Source organism: Coptis chinensis, chromosome 6, assembly GCF_015680905.1.
Source record: "Coptis chinensis isolate HL-2020 chromosome 6, ASM1568090v1, whole genome shotgun sequence".
Classification (NCBI taxonomy): domain Eukaryota; kingdom Viridiplantae; phylum Streptophyta; class Magnoliopsida; order Ranunculales; family Ranunculaceae; genus Coptis; species Coptis chinensis.
Window position 1 is genome coordinate 46,351,757 of NC_141461.1, and position 5,145 is coordinate 46,356,901.

General features: G+C 37.8%; 1 pseudogene; it reads left to right on the top strand.

Moving 5' to 3' along the window:
• The first annotated feature begins 415 nt into the window (after positions 1–415).
• On the top strand, positions 416–509 carry LOC147493254 (small nucleolar RNA R71; annotated as a pseudogene).
• Positions 510–5,145: the final 4,636 nt, after the last annotated feature.

The window sequence follows — 5,145 nt, forward strand, 5'->3', positions numbered from 1 at the left end:
GTTCATTGTTAATGGAACAAGCCTGTTCATAGGCTATAGGACAGTGGAAGTCGGGATGCTCAGGGCTCCAACAGAAACTACATGGATTTGAATTTACATTCATGACGGGGATAGGCTTTTGTTGAACAGAAATGGCCTCTACCTTTTTAGTGAGTGATTCGATTAGAGTTTTAAGCTCGGGATCGTGTTTAATTTCAAACATACTGGCGGCCTTAACTGTATTAGAAGAACTAGCGGAGTGGTGGATATCATCACTACCCCCCAGTTGTTATTTCGCTTAGTTTGATCCTCTATAAATTTATAAGCCTCCGAGGCTCCTTTACTTAAGAAACTACCCCCATTCATTATGTCAAGGACTTCTTTATGGTGGTGTAGAAGTCCTTTGAAAAAGGCACGAACTAACGTGTCTTTCGCTAAGTTATGATGTGGACACTCTATAAGGAGATCGGTGAAACGATTCCAAGCCTCTAAAAATGATTCATGAGGATTTTGTCAAAAGAAATGAATCTTGGAAAGCATCTCATCCATCTTTAGGGGTGGGTAAAAATGTTCCATAAACAGCTGAACAAGTTTAGCCCACGAGTCCACAGAATTAGGCGTTTGGGCAGTTAACCAAGACGCCGCCTTATCGGCTAAGGTGAAAGGGAATACCCTCAGTTTAATTTGTTCCGCACCAACCGTAGGATGGTGGAATGTTGTTATGACTTGTTCAATCCTACGCATGTGCTGATAAGGTTTTTCATGGTCTAAACCATGAAAAACGGGTAACAAATTAAAAATATTTGGGGTGATTTAGAAATCCCCCATTGGGTCTGCTAGAACAATGCAAGATTTGGGGCTATCGCTCAAGGCTTTGTAGAAGTCAGAGAGAGGAATCTCTCCTTCGTCGGGCATTGTGTCCAGTGGTGTGTGTGAAATAGTAGCTAGAGGTGTAGTGGGTGGTATACTAGATAGAATTGTTTGTTGACGTTGTTGTGTAATTACGTTCGGTGTTTTTGTTCGACCAGACCTTAATCTCATACAAGGTTAAGACTAACTTAGCTAAACACGTCAACACTCCAAACAATCCTTATATACTAGTATAAACCTCTAACAGGAGTTGCGAGGTGTGGAAGAAAGGAATACCTGATTCCGTCCTTGCTTCGCTTATGAATAGCGTCTTGTTTACGCGTGTTTAGTGTATATAACTAGTTAGAACACTTAAAAACTTGAAAAATCGAAGTTCGAATCAAACCTGTGGAAATCCGGCAAAATTCAGCTTAGGGCACGGTCGCTCACTTTTAGCTGAATGCGCGTGTAAGTTCAAGTTACAAGTGTTTTAGGGCGGTAAGCTCTCAGCTCCAATAACTTGAGCGAGTTAAGCTCCTTTTTGAAGCGAAGTCGCTCCATGCATTTTTTTTTTTTTTTTTTTTTTTTCGAGGAAGTTTAATGCTGAAAAAGACAACCATAGTTAGAATCGAACAAGGGTGGGTGGGTTTAATGGGACTTTAAGAAAAGTACTTATACTACGAAAACAATGCGAAAGTGAAACTAAGATGGCAGCGGCGCCATTTGATAAGACATAAAAAGATAGTTTACCTACGAAATGAACGATGAAACTCAAAACGTAAGTAAACTAAAACTTATACGAGTCTATATTTATCAAGTTTTCTATTCTCAATTCTATCGAAATAGAGTGGAGTAACAAATTCGTTCCACTCCTAGTCCTTCCGCATGCTGTGTTCTCTACGAATAAATAATCGGTCTTAAAGTCTAATGAGAGATTTACGAAATGGCAACTAGACTTCAATGCAACTACCCACAAGATGCAACTAGTCGACTATTAAAACAACTATGGGAATGCTACGTCGATTCTATGATAAGGAGTTAGAGGGGGATTGATTCCACCTTAACTCGACTTAATCCTACTAACGACAAATCGTCGTAATCGAATTGAACTGCTTCGCAGAACAATCTGGTTACTCCTAATCCCTAATTACACATGGCATTTCTACCAATTCATAACTAGCATGTGAACGATTACACCCATTCTCATGGTGAACTAATCGTTTCTAGAGTGGAAAGGAAATTACGACGACTCTACGATAATCGGAATCAAGCTTTCATCAAAGCTTCTCAACCCCCTCTAATGGGGGTTTAGCCGAGAATCATCACGCTATCATTCCCAATGGAATTCAAACAAGACATGATATAAAGATTGAAACTTTGCTTGTTTAAACTCAATTCAAAACTACTCATGCAATAATTGAATTAAACTAATAATGACAAATAAGTAAATCTAAGGATTTAAGCTAATACATAAATGAAAATGAAACTAGATTATGGAGAACTAATTAACTTTATTTATCTAATGAATAGCAATAACAATAGTTTAATATTGAATTTAAGGCAAGAATACAAACTAATTAATTAATTTAAAACTAGATCTAGAACTAAGGTTTAATGGCTACTTTTCTTATCCTAACCTAATTTATTTTCTAACCTAACTATCTACGAAATAGGGGAATTTAGATCTAAACAATTGTAAATGACAAGAATCAAAATTGACAAACTAGCTATTTTATTTATCAAACTAATGAAGAACAATGATTCTAAAGATTAATCTAAAACAATAATTGAAATTAAACTAAACTTAATTTAATTAATGAAAAACTAGATCTAGAATTATCTATTGATTTTAGGTCTAACTAGCTACCATTAACAAAGAGTCAAGCTCTTGTTTTTATACTTTCAGATCCAAAAATCGTGCATGGGCTTAGATCCATGTTTTGGGCCAGAGAATCAGGCCCAAAACCTAATTCTTTCAGTCCAAAAAGGCCTCTTCAGCTACAGTTGGCTTCAACAGACGTTTTGTCCACTCTTGCTCCTCTGATTGGGTCAAGGCTTAAACCATTGGAAAGCTCTTTCCGAGCTGGTCGTTTTGACATAAGGTAGGCCCAATTCCAAGGTCTGAGTCCAAAGATAGAACCTTGGAAGTTCTGTTGACTTTGTGTGTTGTTTCTGCCCGCGTCGACTTTTTAGCTTTTGACCGGGCTTTAGAAAGGCTTTGTCTTCTTGAATCTTGGCCTTTAATCACGGAACTCCTTAGTAACCGACCTTTGCTCCTTTATCTTGCTAAAGTGGCACATTTCTACACATAATGGACTTTGAAACCTGAAATGCATAAAAACACGTAATCAGTATTAACTCTTAATTATTACTCACATAATTGGTCTAAAAGTATGACTGTTACAGGGTTAAAACTACAGTTTTGGGCTCTTATCATAACCCTATCACCCTTTGCCTACCCTAGTCACGCGAAGTATATTGCATTGGGGTTATCCAACTGTTAATCCTAAAATACCTCTTCAAATATCTCGCCTTACTATAATTCACGAAGAGTGCGCCACTAGTTTTTGGACTCCAGATACTCCAATGAACGTGACAGAGAAACAAGAAGACCATAACCCATACTCTGAACATTTCTTTGATGAAAATGCCATGCATAACATCTTTAATCCTATGGAAGTAAGGCCTTCTATTTCTTCACCAAAGCCTGCAAGCTCTGCATACATGTCAGGAAGTCATCTTTACAAGTTTGTTGGAATTACGGGAAATTCAGGCAATGCAGAAAATGTCACAGGAAGAATTCTTGCTAAATCACTCATAGTTTTTAGAAAATCACACTCTTATAATGACGAACCGAAATGATTTTTCCACATGTTAGGGTGAACTACAACAGTAGCTCATCTAGAAGATTAATCAACTCAACAGTCTTGTAAATGATCTGCTTCCACATAACCACCCTCGTCGTCAACAACGCCCTGGATTTTGTTCCACCTTTAATTAGGTTTTTAGTTATGTTTATCTTTTAGTCAACCACTTTTGACGTTTTCTGTTTTCTCTTGCTAAGCAGTGGTGAAGAATATTGTGTCATTAGGTTGTAATAATTCTTGTTGATATCAATAAACCATTATTTCAAGAAAATTAACACACATAGTGTACTTGTTGTCCATGTTTTAATTAAAGCAACAGTAATTAAATCATTTTAAACTATTGTATTAAATTTGTTTGCAGAAGAGCCTTATCTTCTACAATACTCTTCCGTCCCTACCGACAGACTTTCTTCCACTTTATCAGCACGCGTGGAGACCATATTTGATTCCCTTGTGGTGGGAATTTCTCATTGCTTCACACAGAGTGATTATTTATTTTTGGCCTTCTCAACACTCTGTTTGTTAGTCTGTCATGATTCCCTGCTATAAATCACATCTTTCTACCCCAACTAACCTATCTTCATTAATGGCTACACCAAGAGTCATTCCTGAGCAATCATTCCAGGCTATGATGGATTATAATGATTATGGCCTTCATTTCCGTAACTACATCACCAACATTGGGTGGTCTTCCCTTATTTTTCATCCTGACCAAACTTATTCTCCAAGTTTGGCTGCATACTTTTATGCCAACATGGGAGACACCCAAGCATTTCATCATGCCCAAGGCTTCTTTTTAGATGGGTTCACAATCCAAGTTGGTGGCGTACATCATATATTTTATGAGCCAACATTTGCCCTAACTTTGGATATTCCTTTTCACAAGCCTGCGACAACATGGTCATACATAAGCCAGAACTCCCCCCGTTCATTTTCATAGACTACTTTTCTTAGAACATATGGTGATGGTCTTGCAATTAAAGAAGAAGGCGTTAAACCTAGTAGATGGCCAGACACCACCATTCCCCTAGCAAGCATGACCATGAACGTGGGAAATGCAATATTGTTTATCCTTCTGAACATCATGGGAGATTGGCATTTTTCTACTGCCAATGATGAAGCCTGTATAGTTTTCAATACGCTTGCTCAAGGTCAAACATTCATCAATATCCTACACTGTGTTATCACTAATCTGAAAAGAACTCGCACTGTTCGGCATCAGTATCTCTTTTAACCTGTAACCACTTGCCGAATTATGAGGACACATTTCCCACTACTTTTAATGACTAGGTTAAAGTAGATTCTATCTACCCTATGAACAAAATAATTTGTTCATTAAGGTTTTGACAATGGCGTGATCGTCCTTCATAGTACCTGAGGTACGTCCACTATTTTCCGGACAACGAAGATCTGTTGGCACACTTGAACGAATCAGGTGCTCCACAATGGA